This window comes from Schistocerca gregaria, chromosome 1 (assembly GCF_023897955.1).
Source record: "Schistocerca gregaria isolate iqSchGreg1 chromosome 1, iqSchGreg1.2, whole genome shotgun sequence".
NCBI lineage: Eukaryota > Metazoa > Arthropoda > Insecta > Orthoptera > Acrididae > Schistocerca > Schistocerca gregaria.
Window position 1 is genome coordinate 1119292287 of NC_064920.1, and position 14303 is coordinate 1119306589.

The window sequence follows — 14303 nt, forward strand, 5'->3', positions numbered from 1 at the left end:
GAGTGTAAACCAGAAATTGTAGGTATAATCCTAAAATGAAGTTCAATAAAGCGGAGTTCATAATCGTCCTCAAAAATACGAAGGAAACGAGAGCTAAGGACCAGAATGTGCTACTATACATGTGTGTGGGGAATAAACATCCATTCCGCATACTAGTAAGACCGTCAGATTTGGCTTCCATGGTTAAATGAGGGCTTAGCTTCTGTTAGGAACATGCAGAGTCCAGGTGACATCAGATCACAAAACACTGTAAATTGGTGTGGTGAGCATATGACAAAATGAGTGTGAGGCACGCGTGCCATCTAACACTGTGAGGTTCCGTGACAGCAATACGCTGGCTGGACCGTGTGACTCACAGAGAAGATAGAAAGTGTAAACATCTACTTTGCCTAAGATAACGTAAAAAATATGAAAGAGTGCGCTAATTCTCTATTGTACATAAGACCTTACTGTTACATAAAGTGCACAAAATATAAACTGTAGGAACAACGGATTGTCACCTATGGTGGCAAACTACCTCTAAAGGAGGAAGAATCAGCAATGATCAACGGCATGAGGACGAAGAAGGCAATGGAAACCACAGCACCAAAGACAAGTAATGTGTGTCCACAGGACATGAGGCCTGTAATTGAAAAAGAGTCACGATGATCACTCAACTGGCTACAAATTCCGGACAGGTACCCCATTCCGATCTCTATGATGACCGTGAGAAAAATATTGAACTATTGAATGACTAACGAAAGAATAACGTTCTACGAGTCCGAGCGTCAAATGTCAGACATTTGAATGTGATAGGGAAGCTAGAAAATCCGAAATGGGAAATTTTAAGGCTCAAAATAGGTATAGTGGGGATCAGTGAAGTTAAATGGAAAGAAGACAAAGTATTGTGACCAGGTGTGCATAGAGCAATGCCAACAGCAGCATAAAATGGTATAACAGGAGTAGGAATCGTCATGAATAGGGAGATAAGGCAGAGAGTGTGCAACTGTGAACAATTTAGTGACACGGTTGCTTTCACCAGAATCGACAGAACTCAACGCCGACAACGGTAGTTCTTGTACACATGCCGACGTCGTAAGCCGAACATGAAGAGATAGAGAAAGTATATGACGATTCTCAATGTGTAACTCAGTATTAAATGGTGATCAAAATCTAACAGTCTTGACAGGCTGGAAAGTGGTTGTAGGGGAAGGATTAGAAGAATATGGGTTGACAGAGGGAATGAGAGAAGAGAAGGACTGAAATCTGAATATATTTCACCTAGTAATAATAAATACTCTTCTCAAGAATTACAAGAGTAAGAGGTATACTTGGGAAAGGCCGGGTCACAGGGATAGATTATATTCAGATTACATCATGGGCAGCCAGGAAATCCGAAATCAGAGACTGGATTGTTACTCGAGGTGTGATGTAGATAGGCTGAAGCTTAAGAGACTAGTCAGAAAGAATCAAAATGTAGAATAAGTATGTACTAATAAATGAAGAGATTTGCTTGAAGTTCTCTGAGGCTGTAGATACTGTCATAAAGAACAGCTAAATAGGCAGTTAAGTTGAAGAGGAACGAACATATTTAAAAAGAACAGTCACAGAAGTTAGAAGGAAAAACATAAGTGACATATGTCACTGCAAAGAAACCATGAGTAACAGAATAAATACTTCAGTAGATTGATGAAAGAATGAAGTACAAAACTGTACACGGAAATACAGAAGTTCAAAAATACAAGTGACTTAAGAATGAAATAAACAGGAAGTGAATGGAAGATTAGGCGAACTCACTGCATTGAAAATGTAATAAATTCGAATAAGAAGTGATTGTAGGAAGAAATTACTACGCGTATAGAAAAGCCAAAACAATCTTCGTCTTTCCGAAGAACATTATCCACACAATTCCAAAGACTGCAAGAGACAATAAATGCAAGAATTATCGCACAGTTAGCTTAACAGCTCATTTTTCGAAGTTGCTGACAACAATAATATAGAGAAGAATGGAAACGAAAAATGAGAATGTGTTATATGAGGGTCAGTTTCGTTTTAAGAAAGCTAAAATCACCGGAGAGGCTATTCTGACGTGGCGGCTGATAATTGAAGGAAGACTATACAAAAATCAAGAAAGATTCTTAGGATTGTTCGTTCTGGAAAAAGCGTTCGACAAAGTCAAATAATGAAAGTTGTTCGAAATTCCGAAAAAATAGGGCTAAGCTGAAAGGATACACGAGTGATACACAGGAGGTTTGGAATTTTAGTTGTTGCAACTATCTGTTTACAGCTCGTACCAAATAGATAAATGTTTCAAAGTTTTACTGACCTTCAAAGTAGACACCAGCATTGTGTATAACCCGTTGCCAGCGATGTGGATGTTGTAGGATACTCTTAGCAGTGCCGGTTGTATTGACAGTTCGAGCGGCGCGGTCTATTGACCAAATAATCTGTAGCAGTTCTCAAGCGAATGCCATGAAGTGTTTCCTTCAGTTTAGAAATCGATATGAACTCAAGAGGGCTTAAGTCAGTGGAGTGCAGAAGGTGGTATAGCACTTAGCAGCCCCATCAGTCAAGCAAATCAGTAACAGCTTGCACTGTACGAGCTTCAGCGTTGTCCTGCAAAATGTTGCTCAGGTCCTGCAGAAAGTGTCAGCACTTCTGTCTCTAAGCTGGTCGTAGGTTGCGTTCCAAAAATGAACAGGATAGAGAACGAAGTGGTGACACTTTCTGCAGGATCTGAACATCATTTTACAGGACAGTGTGTGGATGCAAGAGACAAGAGGAACAATAGGAGTGGAAGACTACGAACAAAGTTCTCAGATTAGAAAGCACTCCTGCTTGTCGAACGTCATGGCGGGCGACAGTGAGGTTGGTATCCCACCGGTATCCGCTGCGTTTCCAGACACGTTTTCGGCCTGTAGTCACACTGACTAGGGTAGAACTGCCTAGAGCGATGTGTCCCGTTTCGAACTGAGCCTCGGTGACCATCGAAAACGTGTCTGAAAACTTCCCAGACATCTATTGATTTCCAATCCATTAAGATAATTCCTTCGTGGTGCATCGATTTTCACACGACGCGCCAGTAACAAAAGAACAGTCAATTCAATGCGTATATGACAGCCAAAAGTCAAAATCGAACATTACCGCAGATACGGCTGAGTCCAGTATATTCTTAGTAGCGGAGAGATGTTTGTATTGATTTCCTTGAAAGCTGTTTGATACCAACCGTAGAAAGTTAAGTAATAAATCTGGCCCTATGGTATCGGTAGCTAAGATGCCACGGAGTAGGTGCAAGTACTTAGGTTGGCACTACGACACCGACACCGACGACAGCGCCCTCTAGCCGGTGCTGTGGAGATCTACGAGCTCCGCTCCAGATTCAGCCCATTTGATTCCTAGGAGACGATCTAGTAACATTGTTTCTATTTCATAGTTGGACGAACCACTAATTGTAACTTTGTAACTTAATGTTATAATGCTATAGGGAGAGACCGGTCAAATACAATATCTACAACAACCAAGAGGGAATAATAAGAGTGGACGATCAAGAACGAAGTGCTCGTATTAAGAAGGGTGTAAGACAAGGCTGTAGCCTTTCGCCCCTACTCGTCAATCTGTACATCGAGGAAGCAATGATGGAAATAAAAGAAACGTTCCGGGGTGGAATTAAAATACAAGGTGAAAGGATATCAATGATACGATTCGCTGATGACATTGCAATCCTGATTGAAAGTGAAGAAGAATTAAATGATCTGTTAAACGTAATGAACAGTCTAATGAGTACACAGTATGGTTTGAGAGTAAATCGGAGAAAGACGAAGGTAATGAGAAGTAGTAGAAATGAGAACAGAGAGAAACTTAACATCAGGATTGATGGTCACGAAGTCAATGAAGTTAAGGAATTCTGCTACCTAGGCAGTAAAATATCCAATGACGGAAGGAGAAGGGAGGACATCAAAAGCAGACTCGCTATGGCAAAAAAGGCATTTCTGGCCAAGAGAAGTCTACTAATATCAAAAATTTGAGGAAGAAATTTCTGACGATGTACGTCTGGAGTACAGCATTGTATATTAGTGAAACATGGACTGTGGGAAAACCGGAACATTAGAGAATCGAAGCATTTGAGATGTGGTGCTATAGACGAATGTTGAAAATTAGGTGGACTGATAAGATAAGGAATATGTGGAAAACACTGATAAACATGCTAAAACATGAGGGAATGACTTCCATGGTATTAGAGGGAGCTGTAGAGGGCAAAAACTGTAGAGGAAGACAGAGATTCGATTACGTCAAGCAAATAAATGAAGACGTAGGTTGCAAGTGCTACTCTGAGATGAAGAGGTTAGCACAGGAAAGGAATTCGTGGCGGGCCGCATCAAACCAGTCAGTAGACTGATGACACAAGAAAAAAAAAAAAAAATAAAGAAAAACTTAATGTAGGGGTGCTTCATCTATATCTACATGATTACTCTGCAATTCACATTTACGCGCTTGGCAGAGGGTTCATCGAACCACAATCATACTATCACCCTACAATTCCACTCCCGAACAGCTCGCGGGAAAAACGAAAACCTAAACCTTTCTCTTCGAGCTCTCATTTCTCTTATTTTATTTTGATGATCATTCCTACCTACGTAGGGTGGGCTCAACAAAATATTTTCGCATTCGGAAGAGAAAGTTGGTGACTGAAATTTCGTAAATTGCTGCGACGACAAACGTCTTTGCTTTAAGGACTTCCATCCCAACTCGCGTACCATATCTGCCACACTCACGCCCCTATTACGTGAAATTACCAAACGAACTGCCCTGTTTTGCACCCTTTCGATGTCCTCCGTCAATCCCACCTGGTAAGGATCCCACACCGCGCAGCAATATTCTAAAAGAGGTCGAACGAGTGTAGTGTAAGCTGTATCTTTAGTGGACTTGTTGAAACTTCTAAGTGTACTGCCAATGACACGCAACCTTTTGCTCGCCTTCCCCACACTATTACCTATGTGGTCTTTCAAACTGAAATTGTTCGTAATTTTAATACCGCGGTACTTTGTTTAATTGACAGCCTCGAGAATTGTGCTACTTATCGAGTAATCGAATTCCAACGGATTTCTTTTGGACTCATGTGGATCACCTCACGCTTTTCATTATTTAGCGTCAACTGCTACCTGCCACAACATACAGCAATCTTTTCTAAATCGCTTTGCAACTGATACTGGTCTTCGGATGACCTTTCTAGACCGTAAATTACGGCATCATCTGCGAACAACCTAAGAGAACTGCTCAGATTGTCACCCAGGTCATTTATATAGATTAGGAACAGCATAGGTCCCAGGACGCTTCCCTGGGGAACACATAATATCACTTGAGTTTTACACGATGATTTGCCGTCTATTACTACGAACTGTGACCTTCCTGACGGAAATCACGAATCCAGTCGCACAACTGAGACGATACCCCATAGACTCGCAGCTTGTTTAGAAGTCGCTTGTGAGGGATGGTGTCAAAAGCTTTCCGGAAATCTAGAAATACGGAATCAACTTGAGATCATCTGTCGATAGCGGCAGTTACTTCGCGCGAATAAAGAGCTAGCTGCGTTGCACAAGAACGATGTTTTCTGAAACCATGCTGATTACGTGCTCACCTAAGTGCAAACTTATGTATTCATCTTTTTGCTAAAGTAAAGGTGATTTCCATTTACACTGCAGTAGCGAGAGTTTCACCTGCTCCTCCTAGCTTCCTACATTCGGCCTACCCTTCAGTTTTCAGTAACAGACCCACGTGCCGCCTTCCAGGCGGGATACAAAACCTGGGCCGTCGCATCGTAGCTATTCATACCACAGCAACGTATTTAAATAATTAATGCATATATAGATATTGTGTCTTGTCTTTCAGACATGTCTGAAGGAAGAGACACCACCGAAGACCTGCAGCTGTCTAGAACGAAATTAGAATGAATTTAATACGTTCAGCTGCTTACGGGCGTTGATATATATCAACGGTGATAGGTGAAAATGTGTGCCCCGTCCGGGACTCGAACCCGGGATCTCCTGCTTACATGGCAGACACTCCATCCACCTTGTATGTCCAGCTTGCATGTATGGGGTGGGACACTACGAATGTAGTGTGTGGACGTACAAGGTGAGAATATGGGTCTCGCGGGAGGCGTGCGCGAGATAGTCCCTGCAGTCGCCATCTCCTCTGTGCACTCGATGGCTCAGATGGAGAGAGCGTCTGCCATGTGAGCAGCAGATCCCGGGTTCGAGTTCCGGTCGAGGCACACATTTTCTTCGGTTCCCGTTGGTATATATCAACGCCCGTAAGCAGCTGAAGGTATTAAATTCCTTCTAATGTTGTTAAATAATTGATGTTTCATCAGTATAGTGGATGATTTCATAAACGTTTTCCGCAGGTGGAGAACGCAGAGATAGGGATATGTATTTTTGAAGATACAGTAGATGACTTTCACTTATGTCAATAACTACGAGTTTTGTTGGAGTCCAACAAGTGGCTCTGAGCACTATGGGACTTAACATCTGTGGTCATCAGTCCCCTAGAACTTAGAACTACTTAAACCTAACTTACCTAAGGACATCACACACATCCATGCCCGAGGCAGGATTCGAACCTGCGACCGTAGCAGTCACGCGGTTCCGGACTGAGCGCCTTAACCGCAGTCCAACAAGTAATTTATAACAACAGTAGGTAGGTGTTTTGTACACCTTTCAAAATCGCACTCCAAATAAGTGACCCGCCCATTAGAAGTGCAGTACGTCGATCCACAAGAATACTGTATGAAAAATATCTTTGGGACACAAAAAGTATTTTCTCCTTCCTCCATTCAATCTACATAGGAGAACTGTAATTTTAGACCACAAAGGAAGAATTAGTACCAATACTATAATCAGAGGACACAAAGAGATGGCGCATCAAACTAGTCGTAATACAGTTGAATATTAGCGAGTAGAAAGTATAACGCTCCTCTACTTTAAAGTAGGAGACACTAACTTATCGTATTAGCATGCTGTACATAAAGTCGAGGAGTTGGTCGTTGAATTCACTGAACGTTTTGAACATTTCGTAAGCAAAGAGCTCATAATTTTGAAAACAAAATTAGGTGACAAGATTTTCTCTCCAAGAGATTTTCGAGCGATTGAGGAAGATGGCACAGTGGTTAATGTATCCGAACCCTATTTGGGAGTAGTAGGTTTAAAATCATCATCCTCTAAAGCTTTGTGGTTCCTTTTATGGACCATATAACTTACTTCAAGTAGGCTACTTTTCCCTGCTTTACCTAAAGATCTTACTGTGCTACTGGTTATTCACCTTGCCGTCTGTTGTAACTGTTCTGCGATATAACTGTAGGTGTGTTTTTTATCTCAGGTAAAATTTAGGAAACGGCGCTGAATCTGCCAAATTAAGTTTTGAAAACTGTCCGAAACCAACGCTCAGGACGAACAGAGAAATAAAGCACTGTTTTGCCCCCTCTACTATACAGTGTTTAGATAGTAACAGCATAAGGCATTTAGATTTACGGTCATATCTCGCCCATTCCATACCAAGTGATTATTCAGAGGAACAGATAATGAATATAAGTAAAGAATTAAAGAATACAGCTAATGTCATACCCTTTGCGAGTATTTAGTGTACGAAACAACAGTGCGAACTTAAAGAAATGTACGGACTTCATTAAAAGGCTAACCCGTTATAAAAGCAGAGCAACTTGTTGGATAAATACTCTGTGTTGTCTTTATTCCACACACGCTTGGCAGCATCAAGGCGGTGGGGAGGGGTTTGCATTAACCCAGTTCTTTCTTATGGCCTCGGCTTCGCTCCTTGGCAGGAAAAACATGACCCGCTTTACTAGAGCCACTATGAGCTCGGGCTGTGTTTAATTATACGGATTTCTTACATAATTCCCCAGGCTCATAGTTTGAACATGTGCTTTACTTGCATGGTGGTATCTCAAGTCTTTTCAAGTTATACCTCATGCATACCAGGACATATCACAAACTTAAGTATGAGAGGCATCAAAAAACAACGGACTTGTGAAATTTACGATTTGCATTTAAGAATTGCTGTGACCGAACAAGTTGCCGTACTGGCAAGACGCTTTACTCGCATTCAATTCCATGCCCTCTGTGGCCGTAGCTATTAAGATATTTTTGTTGTTTCATTAAGTTGATTAAGGCGAAATCCGGTGTGATTTCTATGAAAGCGTTCGACCGTTACCTTCGTAATCTTCACGAGCTACATCTGTGTCCCGTTTCTAATGACGTCTTTGACGATGGGACATCAAACACTAAAATTCCTTTCCTTTAAAATATCAGTGAGTTTGCAGCATAAACAGAGACCAAGAAATTTCGGATCTCGAGCTTAGTTAATGGATGACGCATAGTTAGAACTACAATATAAATGTAACGAACAACTGTGTAGTCTTTTTCTTCTGTACGTGACGGAAACAGGAACACTAAAAAATTATTACATTGGTGACATAGAATAAAGCTGTTTGCTACACTACCTTCGATAAGTGTCGGACATTTAACAAGATATATTGAGTTGATCCAAATGTTCGTCGCGTTCTTCCTTAACTTTAATAAACACAACAGGTACACATACCAGAGACTTTAGTCATCAATAGCATGTTCTACGTCACTGTTTACAAAAGTCTGCGAAAGTTGTGGTAACTTTTTCATTCTGCGACTATAGAAATCATCTGGTTTTGCCGGCCACGGTGGCCGTGTGGTTCTATGCACTTCAATCCGGAACCGCGTGACTGCCACGGTCGCAGGTTCGAATCCTGCCTCGGGCATGGATGTGTGTGATGTCCTTAGGTTAGTTTGGTTTAAGTAGTTCCAAGTTCTGGCGGACTGATGACCTCAGATGTTGAGTCTCATAGTGCTCAGAGCCATTTGAACCATCTGGTTTTGAGACGAAGAAATCGCCGCATGTTCGGAGCGTAGTTTCGTTGGGAAAGGAAGTTCCTTGAAGGTTGTTCCATAAATAGAGGAAAAGGTGAAAATTTGACGTAAGATCAGGAGAATAAGGTGAGTGGGAATGATTTCCCAACTTAACTCCTGTACATTGTTTTCTGTCAGTCTAACTGAATGCCGACGGGCGCTATCGTGAAGTCTCATTACTTCACGCAGTCTTCCTGGCTGTTGTTCTTGGTTACCGGGTTCGATTCCCGGCGGGGTCAGGGATTTTCTTTGCCTCGCGATGACTGGGTGTTGTGTATTGTCCTTAGATTAGTTAGTTTTACTTAGTTCTATGTTCTAGGGGACTGATGACCATAGCTGTTAAGTCCCATAGTGCTCAGAGCCATTTGAGCAATTTTTTTGTTGTTCTAGGAATGCGTCTGCAAGACTTCTCACTAGTTGACAACAAATATCACCAGTGACGGTTACACCTCTTGGAAGAAATTCGTAGTTCAACACACCGTCACTGTTCCACCAGATGATGCATGACATTATCTTTCGTGAAAGCGCACAGGTCTTTGTAGGGGGAGTTGCTGCTTCATCTTGGCTCTACTATTCCTTTCTTTTCCTTATATTAGGGTAGAGACACCATTTCTCGTCACCGGTAACGAGACAGGACAGGAATGGTCGGGGTTGCTCTAGAGCCAACTGATGGCGAACACGCAGAGGCTGTCCGTTGATTTCCGTGATATTCTCTTAAATCATGCGGTACCCATAAACATGATTTTTTAACCTTCCTTTATTGCATGCAATGTAGCACGACAGTGGAGTGGTCACAGATCATCACAGTTGCCGATTCTCGAGTAGAATGATGTGGATGATATTGGATTCATGTGTTTAATGAGCTTCATCAATCCCCGAAGGTGTTTGCGAACATGGAGGGCCACTAATATCAAAACGATCTTCCTTAAAACGAGTAAACAAATTTTTTGGCTTGTTCTATCCAATGAAGGTTGTGTAGAGGTGAATTAACGCCTTAGTACCGTAAGCTGGGGTGAACAGTAACAATGGGGTCTATAGAAAGGAAAATTACAAACTGTTTTGATGCTTTCATGGTCGCTCTAAGCGAATATGAAATCTGGTGAGTCGTTAAACCACGTCATATTTCTTCTACACGTTTCGACCCTTCTGCTGGAATATTCTTCAGGATTCTGTGGCGTCGACTGTGGACTGACAGTGATTTTTCAGACAACAGTGGACACCATAAGATCCTGAAAAAGATCGCAGTACAGAGTCGAAGCAGCCAGACAGCCCAGAAGTTATAACCTTAAAAGATTCATTTGCCTAACAGAGAAGCAATAAAAAGTTGTCGACACTGTTTGTTGATGTTTTGTTCATTGGATGACAAACATCGGGTGTGGTGCTGAATTTCCTTATTTCAAATTTGATTTGTAAGTACCAGTCCCAAAATTGTTTTGTACGTGGTAAACAAATTTGTAATCCCATTTCATTAAACAGAAAGGCGTTTATAAGGTAACTTTAATCTGCCTTGTATTTCGGCAACCTGAAAATGCAAGGTTGTTTTTTTCGGAATTTGTGGGATGAATAGAAACAGTAATCGTCAGTGTTTCTTCAGAATAAGACCAAGAATTTGACGAAACTGAAAAAAAAAAAATTTCTCACTGTCATCAACCTAGTACACTATGCTGTGTCTAAGGTATGTGAAAAAAGTAAGCAATCATTTAGATTGAATGGACCTAAAGTTTGTTATTTAGAAGCGAGGATTGCGTTGATGATCTTTCTTAATCAGGCCGATTAAACACGTTTGTTTTAAGAGACGATGAACTATTTTTTAGTGAATGAGATTCATTTATAAAGCTTTAACTCTCCCTTTACACATGGTGTGTGGAGCTGCCGAAATGTCTACAGACTGAATCCTTATGAGACATGCAATTTCACTGTTACTTCGTAGCTATCCCGGCTTGTCATTGGTCTTGAAAGACTCTTCGGGTTTGCTGCCGGATCCTAAAATCAACTCGATTCAATATTTCGGCCATCCAAAGGTTCACCATCTTCAGGAGACCGCTGCTTCTGCTGATGAGTCACGCTGAGAACTGACGCCAGGCTGCAAATCGACGTCCTATATAAGCCACCGTGCCCTACACGGCGCATGCGCCGCCCATCAACGTTGCTGCCTTCCAAGACTGGGCAGGTGGCGCCGCCCTTAGTAGGACACCGACGGCCATGGCATGTCGCACACAGAGACGATGTTCAAACACTCGGACAGGTCGCACCGAAGAAAGTTTTGTTTTGATGCGAGATAGTACAGAATTCCACGTCCTGCTAAGAGGAAACTCAGTGTCTCGATTAAGTAAATAATCCGCCAACGTAATTTCAATTTCCTCTTTATAGACACTGTTCCAAAAACCGGATGTGTTGGCAACTATCACAATATTTTCCAGTTTCATACCGTGTCCCTCATTCAAGCAGTGTTGTGCTGCGGCCGATTTTTACGGCTGTTGTAGCTTCGGCGATGTTCCACAGACCTGTCATGAACTGTGCGAATCCAGTGACCAATGAGAGCCTTCTCACATTGAGACGGAATTTTGTTTACGCTAGGTTATCGAAGCCCCAAATCATCTTCCACAGAGCCGAGCAGTGCCCTAATCTTAAGGTTCAACTGGTTCTAATGGCTCTGAGCACTATGGCACTTAACTTCTGAGGTCAGTCCCCTAAAACTTAGAACTACTTAAACTAACTAACCTAAGGACATCACACACATCCATGCCCGAGACAGGATTCGAATCTGTGACCGTAGTGGTCGCGCGGATCCAGACTGTAGCGCCTAGAACCGCTCGGCCACCGCGGCCGGCAATCTTAAGGTTGACGGAAGACACTATTAATGTTACAATTCCGTAAGATTCTTCCAATCTTAAATAATATCGTCGCAGCATAAGGAACAAAGACCAAAGGTCTGTGTTCGTTTTCATGCATTTTCGATGATAGTCCAAACTCCATAGCCCGATGAATCTGCTTTTCAGAGTATCCATTTTCCTTAAAAAGGAGCCATCGAATGCCCAAGTTCTTGGGTTAAGAAGCCCTCATTTGAAATGGCGTATGCTGTGCCTACAAAAATCATAAGGATGCCAGTGCCTTGGTATGGTGGATGACAACTTTTAGAATGCAGATACCGGTCTGTGTGCGTCGCTTTTCGATGAACGCAATTTCACTGTTTAGAAGTAACTAGCTTGGATGGTGTTTTCGCGACTGTTTGAAATATTCTGAGTGCGCCAATTCTATTCTCAATGGGCTATCGGATTCGTTAACTAGCAGGTTCTATGTGATTAGTGTTATACGTAATTATCTCCGCGGGATGGCCGTAATAGCGGGTAAGCAGATGTCACCCAAGCCAATTATTTCCGTTCGTATTGTAGAACTCACCTTCAACTCCACTATAAAATTTGTCTATAACATACCAAGGGTTTATTGGTGCAAAATAAAAGAACATTACACAGTGTTTGAATGAAAATGAGTTACTATTCTCACTTACAGAAAGTTGCATTAATACATGCGTCTTGACAGATTGTGGCAAGAGGAGAAAAGATGAAGAAGGAAGTGGCAAGTGAAGTATATCAGACAAGTGACGGAGATTGCTTTACAAGGATAACTTAGTAACCTTATTCCTCCAAACTTTGAGCAACACGACTTAATGTGTCATGTACATGAGTCTTTTTCTCACCACAAATAATACGTCATAGACTTTTGTATTTACTCGTAAAAAAATAGTTTTATTGAAACAGAAAGGAAAGAAGAAATAGTGATATGTCATTATACGTTTTCCGGTACTTCTGCCTGTATAAATTATAGAATCAAAGAGATCATATTTAATCATTATGTCGGTGACGTGATGTGTTGACAAACAAGCCAAGTTCATCAATTTAATATTACAGTAAAGTAATCAGAGATATAACTTTTCTGTCGAAAGCAGAATAAGAAACCAAAGTTCACGAAACATTTTTAATTCTTAGCACTGAATAAAGCACTCAATTTTATTTCTTACTGTCCTAAATTGAAAACAGATTTTTACATGTCTCTGTTCACCCAACAGACCAAAAAAAAAAAACAACCTTACCATGAATGCTCTTTGCATTCACCGTTCTCTACGATGTGGATAAAAACACGGCGTTTATATTTTCTGTGTTATAGAAACTTGAGCTAGGTGGAAAATCTAAATAAAGTTTAAAGTTAGGTGCGATACCTCTAATAAAACATAAATTGGATTTCCTTTTAAAAATACCAGTCCTTTCTTTCAAATATAGAAATTATTTGTGCTCACCCAATTTTACAATAACTTCTGATAAAATGTAACATTTACTACAATTAAAGCTCCACGGAAAAGAAAGACAGAAGAAGAAACTCATTCAAAATAAACGCTATTTCAGTCGAATTTATATTTAATCTGCGTAAGAGGTGCTCTCTGTAAATATTTACGAACTGATTCTACCAGTTGACTATGTCGTTTCCTCAAATTTGCAGTATTCGTCGCAGCGATTTTCTTTGCACTAGCGTGGTAAATAAACAGGAATCTACAGTGTCCCGCATCCGGCCCTAAATTGATCCAGGGAAATTCCGGGATGGTTCCTTGAAAGGGCACGACCGACTTCCTTGTTTGTCCTTCCCTAATCCGATGAGACCGATGACCTCGCTATTTAGTCTCTTCCCCCAAACAAACCAACCCAATCAACAGTGTGGGCACAAAAAAGTGACTCGGACTATTGGATACAGCTGGACGTGGATGTATGCATATAACCATAGCCCGCCACATGATCCACAGCGGTTCAGAGCTTAGTGAACGCTGCGCCTGTATGAGTGGAACAGTAGAAAGGGGACGATGGTTCTCACAGTGGAGCCGCGGGTATTCGTTGTGGAAAGTTACACGACATCAAAATCGTGGAAAGAGTGTGTTCAGTTGTTTGCAGAGAAGTTTAATGGTGCCAAGTGCTGCAAAGAGGGCCTGGCAATGCTTAGTCCGAAGATGGTGTCAGACGGGATCTCCTGAGAACAAGTCCAAAAACATTCCGAAAAGTGCCCGGACACCAGAAAACTCTTCACAGTCCTACCAAATCAAACCGACTCCTGTTGGAAAAGACCGGCAAAACACTTCGATCATACAGACGAATACTCCACCTGGAACAATAGTCTGATCGTGGTCCTAGCTGGACACCCAGGTCACCTGATCTGTCACTGTGCAATTACTTGCACGGTGAGCCCTCAAGCGGAAGGTGTGCCACAACAACCCTCATAGTCATTAAGAACTGCAGCAAAATATTTCGGAAGAACTTGCAGCAATTCCAGCAGTCCAGCTTCGATCTACCTTCAGCAACTTAGTGAGCAGGAGCCACAACTGCCAAGACA